Here is a 13064-nt window from a genome sequence, read left to right as displayed (position 1 = left end):
GCCTGCGAAGGCTCCAAGATGGGATCTCGTGGATACAGAAGGTTGCGGCGGTGGAAATAGGGTTTCGTGGTGCTCTTGGATGTTTTCAGGGTATGGTGGTATGTATCGGCGAAGGAAGTCGGTCAGGGGAGCCACGAGGGGCCCACGAAGATGGGGGTGCGCCCTGGACCCTCGTGGCCGCCTCGCCTGCTTCTTGACGTCCACTCCAAGTCTCCACATCCGTGACATTTTGGGTTGAACTAATTTTTTTCTATCATACATATGACACTTCTATGCCGATAATTGTGACAAAACCTGGTATCATCATAGATGTGGTGGGCTCCTAATTCTATGACAAAAAATCATGACAGAAAATGGGCTTTTCATCCTGGGCGGGCCGGAGACGCAGCTGCATGACATTCTTTGGGCCGTCGATGATGGAAAAAACCGTGGTAGAAGCGAGGGCGAGGAAAATTTCAGGGAGTTCCCGGTTATGGTGGGAGGTCGGGGGCCGAGTGATGCGCGTTTCTCTCGTACACGTACGCGCGTGTGTGCGAGGCGTTGGCTCTAACTGAACCCGAGCAAGGCATTGGGTTCTAACTGAACCCGAGCGATTGCACTACAGGCTACGCGTTACAGAACCCGAGCGATCAATCGATGGCTATTAACTGAACCCGATCGAGCGATTCCTTCGCTACTGCTGCTAACTGAAGCCGATCGATGCTTCCTCTGTGATGAACAGTGAGCGTTGCGGGGGGGGGGGGGTTGGATGAACAGGACCCCGTGGTGTGGAGGGCTGGATGAACAGTAGACGGTGGAGGGGTGCCCGTGGAGGGGTGGTTGAACAGTAGCTGGTGGAGTAGCGCGCAGGGGAGGCTGGATGAACAGGAGCCCGTGGAGGCTGGAGGAGGTCGACGGTAACCCGTGGAGGCTAGAGGAGGTCGACGGTAGAGATGAACAGTATCCCGTGGAGTCCCGTTTTGCGGTACGCCACACCCCTCCCGATGAACATGACCCCCGTTTTGACCGTAGCGCTCCAACACAAGTCCGTTTCGTCCCTTTTGTGGTACGCCACACCCCTCCCGATCAACAGGACCCCCGTTTCGACCGTAGCGCTCCAACACAAGTCCGTTTCGTCTGTTTTGCAGTACGCCACACCCCTCCCGATCAACAGGACCCCCGTTTCGAATGTGGCCGATCGAACACAAGGCCGTTTCCTCCGTTCTTCGGTACGCCAGGCCTCGTTTCCATCGCCTGTTCCTTCCAAGCCCTCCCGATGAAAACGATCACGCATTCTGTTCCGACCCAGCCGGTTGGCTCCCACGCGTTCTGTTGCCTCCTGATGAACACGACGCATTCCGTTGCCTCCCCATGAACACGACGCATTATGTTGCCTCCCCATGAACACGACGACGACACTGTTTCTCTGTTCCGACCCAGCCATGTACACGAGCCCTGGCCGTACGTATGCGCGAGTAGGCGTTTGAGACCCCTCCCGCATGTACACATACGTGGCCGTATTTTCTTTCTTGCACCCTGGCCGATGTACGTACATGTACATGCTACGTGTGCGCCTCTACCACGACACGTGCGCGTCTCTACATCCACCAGTATATATGTACGTACACATTCGCGACTAGAATGACAACGCTACGTACGCTTCGACCAGGTGGGTCCCAATTGTCAGGCACTTCCTTGCGTGCAAAGATGTAGCTGGTGGGTCCCAGCAGTCAGGGGGCGAATCATTTTTTTTTGCCCGGACGCACTTCCTTGCATGCAAAGGTGTAGCTGGTGGGTCCAAGCAGTCAGGGGGGAAACGTTTTTTTGTGAAATACGGTGGCCCGTCCGGTGGGTCCCTACTGTCAGGTGGAGGAATCATTGTTTTGCGCATAATAAGGAGGCACTTCCTTGCTACGGCCGTGGACCCAGCTGTCAGCCTCTCCACGTACAGTTCATGTCCGATGGAAGTCACTCCTTGACCATGTTGACCATGCCACACCGAGAGCACCAGGGCAGTGGACGACGGTGAGGCCTAGGAAGGGGACGACGCGGAGCCGGTGAAGACACGACAGTGGATGCCAACGTGGAGAGGAGTATGAGGGTTCACTCGTTCGGCTGCGGTGTGAGGCTGCCGTCACCGCAGGGCCTGGCCAGCGGTGGGAATAGTAGGGGGTGGTGAGGCCTCCGCGGGAGGCAGGAGCAGGCGGCACGACCGGCGCTGCTTTGGGCGGCTGGAGCAAGAAGACCAGAGGTTGAAGAAGCACTACGACCGTTGGATGGACATCGTACGGTCACTGGAGCTAGAATCGTTCATATTGACTAAGTTGACAAAGCCCTCCGTCCCCGTCAACTTAGTAGGCCCACAAGTTATCCTCCCACCAAGGTGGGTCCCAGCTAGCAGGGGGAGTATTCATTTTTTTGTGCGTAATAAGGAGGCACTTCAAGTGGGTCCGAGCTGACAGCGGGGGGAACGTTTTTTTCGCAAAATACGGTGGCCTGTCCAGTGGGTCCCAGCAGTCAGGGGGAAATGTTTTTTTCACGAAATAAGGTGGCTCGTCCGGTGGGTCCCTGCTATCAGGTTGAGGAATAATTATTTTGCGCGTAATAAGGAGGCACTTCCTTGCGGCCGCCATGGACTCAGCTGTCAGCCTCTCCACATACAATACTCTTCCGATGGAAGTCGGTCGTTGACCACGTTGACCACGCCGCGCCGAGAGCACCAGGGCGATGGACGACGACGAGGCCTAGGAAGGGGACGACGTGGAGCCGGGGAAGACGCAACAGTGGAAGCCCGCGCGGAGAGGAGTACGAGGGTTCACTAGTTCGGCTGCGATGTGAGGCTGCCGTCACCACAGAATAACAAGGCGTGTGGGTGAGTGGAGGGATGGCCTGGCCAGCGGTGGGAGTAGTATGGGGGCGGTGAGGCCTCCGCGGCAGAACAGCCGACCACGGGAGGCAGGAGCAGGCGGCACGACCGGTGCTGCTTTGGGCGGCTGGAGCAAGAAGCCCAGAGGTTGAAGAAGCACTACGACCATTGGATGGACATCATACAGTCACTGAAGCTAGAATCATTTATATTGATTAAGTTGACAAGGCCCTTGGTACGCTCCAACTTAGTAGGCCCACAGGTCAGCCTCCAAAACGGTGCGCACCAGATGTCAGGGGGAGGAATCATTTTTTGGGCGGCCGAAGCTAAGAATATCCGAGATTAAAGAAGAAGCACGACATCCGTTGGATAGACATCCAACGGCCACTGCTGCTAGAACCGTGTGTTGACTATAATAAGTTGACAAAGCCTTGCATACGCATCAACTTATTTTTTTAGGGGACGTGTAACTTAGTAGGCCCACAAGTGTGTGGCAGAGAACTTATAGCCCATTTGCGTTTTGTAAGAATGTACATCCCATTTTTGAATTATAATGGAATTTACAACAACCCATTTACAGTTTGTTAAAAGTACAACCCATTTTCTAGCTAGGACAACGATTAATAATTTCAACCAACCGTTGAAGATATAATTCAATAAAATTCCCCACATCTTGATGGGATCCAAAATATTTTTATCCCGAAATTTCTAGTCAGGTTAAATATAAATTTGTATTACGTAAAAATCCAACGAAACATTGCGCGCGCAACAATGAAAATTTAAGATTTTCAAAATCCATAAATAATATTTTATAAACTAATTTCGTGTTTGGTGCATTTTTTATAGTTACTGCCCAGTTTTATAATTACATCCCATTTATTATTTTTAAAGCCCATTTTCCTGTTAAGCCTAATGCATCCCTCCTAGGAAAGATTTGCAGCCCAGCGGGGCGGAGAATAACAAGTTGACCTTGTCTGGGTATTCCTCAAAAAAACGTATAGCTGGGCTAGCCATTTTCATCTTGAAAAAATTAGTATCTGGGCTGGATATCTGGCCTGGGCTAGACGGGCCACAGCCCGCCCAGTTAATACGCCGCTCTCCTCTGAACAACAACGAAATCATCGCCAAGAAAAACTCTGCAGTGCTCACGCCTCAAAAACACAAATACTGCTTGAGCTGCTTGGTCCCGGCTATCCGCCGCACCTTGTGCAATTCTCTTGTTTATATTGACTACAAAGGTTGACAATGGTGTGGGACCGTGATGTCAGGAAACCAGGAGAAAGCAAAAAAAATAGTTGTACATAATAAGGAGGCACTTGCGTACGTACGACTATGGCCCTAGTGGGTCCCTAGTGTCATCCAGTCAAAATAAAGTCATCTCCTGAATCCTCATGTTCGTTGACAATGTTAACAATGCTTGGCGCCACGGCGAGCGCAACAACTCGAAGGACAACGGAGAGGGCCTCGCGGGCCCTACGGATGGTCATTTAGGAAGCCAGGAAACATCAGACACCTATGAGCACCTTCGAGAAACCGAGACGACATGAAACGGTAAGGCAGTGCTTGGGAGCTCTGGTTTATTTCAAACCTGTATTGGCATACAAGTGTAATTTACTTGTCATCGGAAACAACGCGTAAAATACAGGCGTAATGAAACCAAGGGCCCGAGGTCTGTAAGTAAAACCGGCGGGTTACGCGTGTAATTTGAGAGACCAGTGTATAGTTTACGAGCACTGCTATATGGACGACATTACCAGACGATACATGCACAACGTGCGTATCATGCCATCCATGGGCAAGGCTGAAACAACAGCTAACGGCTGGATTAGCAATTGTCCCAGTGTCATTTAGCGTTTTTATCGTGTGTGAAGTACTTCCGATATTTTACTAGTCGAAATCGACCAACCAAGCGCCTTCGCCCGAGACCATCTGCTTTATTTACAAGCGTCAGTTTTACAAGCGGTTTTGGTTGGAAAACGACGATCCAATCACGGCCTAATATCATGAGTTGGTTCGGAAGATCATATGGTTTCACGTCTAACCTACCCGACTTGTCGTATAGGCTATGAATGAAACATCAGACGATGAATTTCTTAAGCACGGAAACAACAGAAGAGGATGATCTTCTTAACAAGCAAATCACTGGCATTAGATCGACATGCAAAACAATACGAAGCATTATTCTCAGGAGGCACGGTGAACAGCTCGTGATGCCGCATGCCACAACATTCCAAGCTCAACTTTGCAATCAAACACAAGGCCTGGCATTACATAGACAATATTCAGAACAAACTCTTAACACAGGAATATCTCAGCAGAGTAACTATTTACTTCTAAACTGAACACAGGAATAGGAAAAAACACTCGACGCTGCTCACAGCAAGGGCGTCCCACTCAAAAATATCAAATGCATGTCTTCTGGCTAACATCAATGAGCAAATTTTGACAAGGTTTTCCAATTCCAATATATTAAACTAACGTCTTCTTGCTAACATCAATGATTAAACTTTGACAAGCTTTTCCCATTCAAAATATGTAATGCCTATGATCGTGGAGTCCTGTCGTAGCTTCTTGTACTTGTTTGGGCACTTTTTGCCCAGGGCACTCCACGTGTTGTTAAATTGCCAATGCTCTCTGCAGACTAGTCATGTCACCAGTGTCTAATAATACTCTGTAAAGCTTCTCGGTCATTCCTTCTGTAATGTAGCGCAAACAGTGACTGCTTCTTTCTGCAAAGTGGAACGACCAACTGGACCCAGTAATGCAGCAGTTTGCCTTGGACACATTGGCTCCTTTTGTGCAGTTCAACTAAAATCGAAGTCGGAATAAAACCGAGCTTTAATTTTGATATCCCTGTAAGCAACAATAGGTATAAGGGAAACAATTACTGAGAAATAACGGTTGATGACTTGTACTCCCAGAAGAAAAGCATCTACTGATCTACTTTATCTTAATGGGAAACAAAGCAGGAGAGTAGCAATTCTCCATCAGTGTGATTCATTCATATTGACTGAGACATTATCTTAACAATGCCTTGTTTCAACATGTATAAAGAACGACAAAGCAGAAAAGTACCATTCCTAAAACAATGCAACTGATTCATTTTAACAGAGACATTATCTTAACAATACCTTGGTTAAACATGTAGAAAGAACTACAAAGCAGGATAGTACCATTCCTAACAAGTGTTGCAGTTTTGAACTAAGATTCAGTAGTTAATTAATTCTGAGAGTGGCATTGCTTAATTTTACCAGCGGCATTAGATTAACGAAAAGCATAAACAGTTCCAGGGGAGAGTGGGCGCAACAACAGTATGTGCTTCCATCTACTTATAAAGGGGGTGATGCAGAGTTTGTTGTAACAAAGCAACAAGCATCATGTCTGGGTTGGTCCCATTTTTGTTCACTACTTAATGGGAAAAGACAGCAATACAATAGCTTCAATTCAACATTTATTTAAAACAGTACCAATACAAGTAGCACAACATCTCAAAGCACACTGCACAATCATGTGGATGAAGGCCTGTACTGACCTTTCATGAGACCACCAGTATAAAATACGAATCTGCCAACACGAATAGGAAATCCAATCTCGTTTTGTGCAGTTGCACTGAAATCAAGCAAAGTGTTTCGCGTAGCGAAGCAAAATGTCGCAATAGCAACAAGTTGAATAGATATCCCTGTTTAAACAGAGGCAAAAAAGGAATCAATTACTGGCTAATAAAGGAGGATGAAACATGCGGCCACAAAAATGGTAATCCCGCCAATCCCTAACAAGTGTTGCAGTTTTGAAATAAGATTCAGTAGTTAATTCTGAGAGTGGCATCAATTACTGGCTTATAAAGGGGGTGATGCTGAATTTGTTGTAACAAAGCAACAAGCATCATGTCTGGGTTGGTCCCATTTTTGTTCACTACTTAATGGGAAAAGACAGCAATACAATAGCTTCAATTCAACATTTATTTAAAACAGTACCAAAACAAGTAGCACAACATCTCAAAGCACACTGCACATCATGTGGATGAGACCAAGATTTGAAACAACTCGCCACGAAGACTGGAAACAAATCTCGATCTCCTTTTGTGCAGTTCCACCAAAATTAAGCAAAGTCACCGGTGTGACATTCAAGTTGAACTGCACAAAACACTCTTAAAACATAAGTGTTTCGAGTAGCGAAGCAAAATGTCGCAATAGCAACAAGTTGAATCGATACCCCTGTTTTAACAGAGGCAAAAAAGGAAACAATTACTTGCCGATAAAGGAGGATGAAACAAACGGTGACAGAAAGAAGCATCTAACTTATCTTGGATGGAAAACAAAGTAGGATAGTAGCATTTCTAAAACGGTTGCATTGATTCATATTAACAGAGACATTCTCTTGAAACAACATTCGTTAAAAATGTAATTTACTTTTAACAGTGGCATTGCTTCAATTTTCCGGCGGCATTCTTAGATTAACAACAGCAAAATAGCTGTATGGGACATGCCAGCACCATGTGCGTCCACACGTATAAATGGGTGATGCAGAGTATGTAGCCAAGCAGCATATATGCGTTGGTCCCATATTTGTTCTCTTTGAACCTTTTTCCTATGTGAGGGCAGCAAATCTAGTCCTGCACAAACTACCCGACCCCCCAGTTTCTTTCCCTTTTCAACAAAGAGATCGGTTCCTTACAGATGTGTGTACTGGGTTACCCCCTTTTTCCCTTTTCGACCAACAAAGCGGCTGGATAGCCAGTCTATACTACTTTCCGCCCCTCCTTTCCTCATTGAACCACGTCCTAGATTCTTGCTCCAGCCCACCGCACCCTTCTTTCCTCTTTGAACCAAGACCTAGATTCGACTACAGATCGAAAAAGATCCACATGCAGCTAGAGCAACGACGGTTTCAAAGAAACTTATACCTTAGGGTCGTCGGGATGTGGCAAGGCGTGCGGCGGGAGGCCGGATCTGCCCACACTACGTACGGCAGCGAGGAAGAAGGGGTCGGTGGCCCTCCCGCACAGGCGCTGGGTGAAAGAGAACAGCGCAGCCGGCAGTGGATTGCCTCCCTCGCCGAAGGCGATAGAGTGAACGCTGCACCTCCTCCCCTTCCCGGTGCGACGGGATACGGACGCCTCCTTCACCAGCTGTGAGGGGGGAGAGAGAGACAAGAGGCCAACGCAGTCTTGTTTAGATCTGGTGAAGAGAGGGTGAGAGACTGTGAATATAGCAAACCCTAGCAAATGAACGCTGAGCCTCCAGCGTGTAACATATATGTAGTGCGGCGAGCGTGTGGAGAGTGCAAACCCTAGCGAACAAGCGCTGAGGCTCCCGCTTATATATATACTACTGTAGTACGGACTGAGCTCCGGTGCCTTCACTGCACCTGCTTTTGGCTATATGACAGGTGAGCCAGCCACATTTTGGGCCCACCTGTCATAAACCCAAAGGCAGGTGCACTAAGTCAATGAAGCTGCGTCCATATAGTACTCTCGTGTATACGACTAATATATAGTGGGGTGGTTTTCTTATTCTCTCCATAACAATCATTTTAAATTGTGTAAGTACGAAACAAAACTCTTTATTTAATGTACAGTGAAGAAAACTACTACTACTTCCGATGAACTAACGATCCACGCCCACGCGTCCTGGTCGCACTTCCTGTCCTTCACGTGTGGTACACTACCCTCCCTTAAGTGAACAACCACACATGCGCCAAATTATAAGAAACGTGTGAGAGTGTGTACAAATAAAGAATTTTAATTTCAATTATCGGAAAGGTTTCAGAGTATTAGAAAGTTTGACTTCAGTCAAATATAATATGCGGAGTAAATAAAAATGGAGGGCTACTACGTCCATCCGGGTTTTTAGTCCACACCATTTTTTAAATCAAAGTTAATAGCTGGACAAATAAAATTACAGGGGAGCTGGAGACAAAGTTGTGAGAAGGCTTAGAAATCAATACAAAACTTATGCTCTTAGTACCAACGTCGATCCTTCTTCGAGGAAACATTTGGTTCATAGCCAATTGTGTGATAAAATTGCACCAACGTGAAAGACGACTGCGTCTCCAACGCAACCAAGGTGAACTGACGAAGGATATCATCTTTGTGCGTAACAAGCAAAGAGCACTGATGGAAGACAGCTTGTTTTTCATTGAAAATCGATCAGCTTCACCAGCCGACGCAACCATGAGGCGCAACCATGAGCATCGATAGGTCATCGTGGTGATGCATCATCCATTTGGCATCAAGTTTGGGTGAGGCACCTATGAAGTTCGACAAATCCTCACTGTGGTCTGTTTCTTCTCAGTAATCAAGCTCGAGGAAGGAAGAACCACGTGGCAGAGGACAGTGAGGCGGAACAACAATGGCCATCCAATTTTGTGCAGTTCCACTAAAATTGAGGAAGACATGCCCGGGTATGGAGACACGCATCGCTGTTTCCAAAAATATAAAAAAGGGTTAGCAACGACATCTCAATTGTCAATAAGAATTAATGAAAAGTACACCAACAAACAGAAGCATCATAATTATCTTGATGGGAACTAAACCAGGATACCCGAGAAAAAAAGCATTTCTTCATTTAACCAGTGATAGTACTACCACCATATGGACAATGACCGCACAACCACCATGTACTTTTTGTCGAAACAACATGTATACCTCCACCGAGGCATAAATCAGGACAACTTTTCGAGTGGCATTTCCTCTATAATAGTACTAGTAGGTGATGTTGGACCAGCCGACGAACCCTAGCTACTATGCATGGGGAGCTGGGGAGTAGTCGCATAGAAGAAAACCCGCACGCAGCGACCTGGGGAGCTGGACCAGTACAAGAAGTTATACCTCAGGTGGGCGAGATGTCGTTTAGGCGGGCGGGCGGGATCTGCCCACACGACGGCAGCGAACAAGGGCGCGGAGGATCTTCGTCCGCGCCAGCGCCGGCTCCGAGAGGACGGTGCGCATCGGCTTCCTCCGTCGCCGACGGCGACAACGTCAACGCTGCACCTCCTCACCTCCCGCAGCGGACGGGATTCGGCCGGATCTGTGACCACCGGTGAGGAGAGAGATAGAGTGGACACTGTCATCTTGTTTTGATATGGAGAGGGTGAGAGAGCGAGACGCGAGAAACTCTATCAAACAAGAGGCTATAATGGAGTAAAAAAATCTCTCCATAGCAGTGGTTTTAAATAGAATACGCGCGTTCCCGGAAAAAAGAAACGAAAACTGGCGGACAATTTTTTAAGGGTCTGTCTAGGACACATCTAGATGTGACATAGTTATGTCACATCTAAGTTGATGTCCACTCTGTTTGTGGTCTATTTTTTGTCCTAGTTTTTTTGTTTCTTGTTGCTACATTATATACTTGTGGGAGCTTAGATGTGATATCCTTAAATAACATCTAGATGTGAATTAGACAAACTGATTTTCTAACGTACCAAGAAAGAAAACTCGATCAAAAACACGCCCCCGCTTCCAGGTCGCGAGAGTCGTCGCGCACACACACATAGACATAGACATGCATATCCGTGTTTACGTAAAATTCCATTTCCATCTCCATCTCCAATCATATTTGTCCAACTGGCACATTATTTACGTTGTTAATTATATACGCAGCAATATTAACGTACAACATCTCTTGTTTGCGCACGTCCGGACCGCTGCCACGGCCGGTCCTGACCAACCCGAACCCTCTTCATCACCCGCGCGTGCTTCCCGCCCGAAACGGTCAGTGCCGCATTCATGCCCGGCCAGAGCGGACGCGACCTCTCACTGGCGCCGGCATTGAAGCGGCGCGCCGGCCGAGAGAGCGTCGCCCGCGCCGCTTCCGGGTGCACGCGGCTGCTCCGCGTTCAAAGGTCGCAATAGCCGGCTACAACATGCATGTAAAAAGTTCTTGGGAGTCCGTGCTACAGCTAGCTGTCCTCCCCCAACTCGTCAATCTCTTCCAGTAGTGCTAGTACTCCATGGCGCGATCCATCGACAAGCAGGCGGGAAAGTTATCGTATACTCGGTTTGCGGTGAGTGGCATGCCGAGCGACCGTGTGGGGTCGAGCCGTGGAGGAGGGTGAGACACGAACACGACAGACGTGATTTAAACGTTGGTTTTGCTCGATGGCGCGATCCAACGAAACGAAACGTTGGTTTCTCTCCGTTTCCATTTTTTCTCCGGAAAAACGGAAACTTTCCACTCCATTTTCATTCCTATTCCAAGGTTGCCCCGTTACAACATTCCATCAAATACAAAGGAAAACTAACACGCATGCTGATGCATCTCAATGATTCACAGATCATAGCCAATATTTACTTCACAACTAAAGAAAAAAGTTGTGAGAGCGTGTACGAAAGAAAAACTACTGATGGGGTCACTACGACTTAAACCCTAAACCCTAAACATGATTTAATTTCCTGGCCAGGTAGAACCTGTCGAAGGAAAGACGGCTGGCACCCTCGGATCATACGATGCTTTTGTGCAGTTCCACTAAAATCGACCTGAGCATCCCTGATGGCAAAGATATTGAAGAAGTGTGATTAGAATAATAGTACTGGCACTAGTTCATGAGACATAAACTCATCACAAGTAGAAGCCGGTAGAAGTAGAGAAAGATCGACATGGAGATGGAGCTACGGCAGTGGAGCAAGCCGGCTCCAAAAGGAAGATGGACTACCTGGGACGTCGGGCTGTAGCTAGAAGGGCGGTTGGGACGCGGCATCGGCCCATACCGCGGTGACCCCCGATTGGGACGCACCGACTGTGGGTTTTCTCCCTCGCCGATGTCGACCGCGTCTACGCAGAACATTGTTCCCTTCCCCCAGCTGCGGGATCAGGCCCGTCGTTCTATGCTTGTGAAGAGAGCAACCTAAGCAAGCAGGCTTGTAGCTTAGGCTCCTGCTAGTGTATATATAGTGGTTTTCTTTTTCTCTCCATATCAACCATTTTATATTGCGTACGTGTCATTCAAGAGTGAAATGATGGTTGCTTCTTCCGACTAACTTACTGTGTGATTTGACTGCTCCTTAGTGGCCCCTACACGTACTCCCCCTACGTGTATGCAACAGTCACACGTACACATGGACGCAAAAACGCGCGCGACGCCCTAATGCATGCATGTCCGAGCACACGACGGAACACACACGGTCACGCTCAAGTGCTCAACCTACACGTGCATGCACACACATACTCAGTCAGGGTGAGCTAGTGACCGTATAAACACCGGAAAATATATATATTGAGCGCAATGAGCGTATTATGAAGTCCACTGACCGTATTTTTACAAATATACAGTGACAGACAGTGTATTTATCTCGTTTGAAATTAAGCCATATTAACCGGAGAGGAGGCAGTATGGACTAGCATTACTTTGTGTGTCCCGTCAACTTGCCGAACGAGGAGAAGGTTGCAGGACGGGAGAAGCTTGCGCGCGGTGGCTCGCAGGACAAGGAGAAACTTTTGACTAATGCAAGCTCTCCCTCGCTCAGGCGGTGGACGTGCAACAGTTAATTCGGTGTCAGATTGCCAGAAGCATACACTATACTACTAGTGCTATTATTGTTCGACTTCCCGAATAGGCGAACAGCCAAGCGCAAAGTTTACTAGTACTAGTACTACTACTATAGTCTATAAAGGTACGTACTATACTAGTACTAGGAACCGGATGGAGGAGCGTCTGCACTCTTATTATAATTTTAAAATGTGATAAAGCAATCTTCAACACATTTGGTTCTCTTCGAGGGTTCTCGCATGTGATAATGGAAGTTGATTGCATGGAACACTCGCCACAATTCTCGCTTAATTCTGGCTCATATCCTGTTACAAATAGTAGCGCTCGGTAATATTTCCTCTTTTTTGTTATTCAGCATGTAAACAGGTCAGCAAACCTTGCGGCGCATCTTCGTGCGAACCGTGCTTGCTGCACTTTGAATGTGGCCGAGAGCTGGCTTGATGAAACACCTCGCTTCCTACTTCTTTTTTGCGGGGTACCTCGCTTCCTAGTGACCAGTGTCTTGGCTGATCGTCCTAAGAATGCTTATATATGAATAAAGCTCTCTCATTTACCCGCAAAAAAGATTAAGCCATATTAACCGGAAAGGAGGGAGTATGGACTAGCACTACTTTTTGGTGTGTCCCGTCAACTCGCAGAACGAGGAGAAGCTTGCAGGACAAGGTGAAGCTCGCTTACGCCTTTTGACTAATGCAACCTACCCTCGGTGGACATGCATCAGTCCATTCGGTGT

Source organism: Triticum aestivum, chromosome 1B, assembly GCF_018294505.1.
Source record: "Triticum aestivum cultivar Chinese Spring chromosome 1B, IWGSC CS RefSeq v2.1, whole genome shotgun sequence".
Taxonomy (NCBI): domain Eukaryota; kingdom Viridiplantae; phylum Streptophyta; class Magnoliopsida; order Poales; family Poaceae; genus Triticum; species Triticum aestivum.
This window is presented reverse-complemented; position numbering follows the sequence as displayed.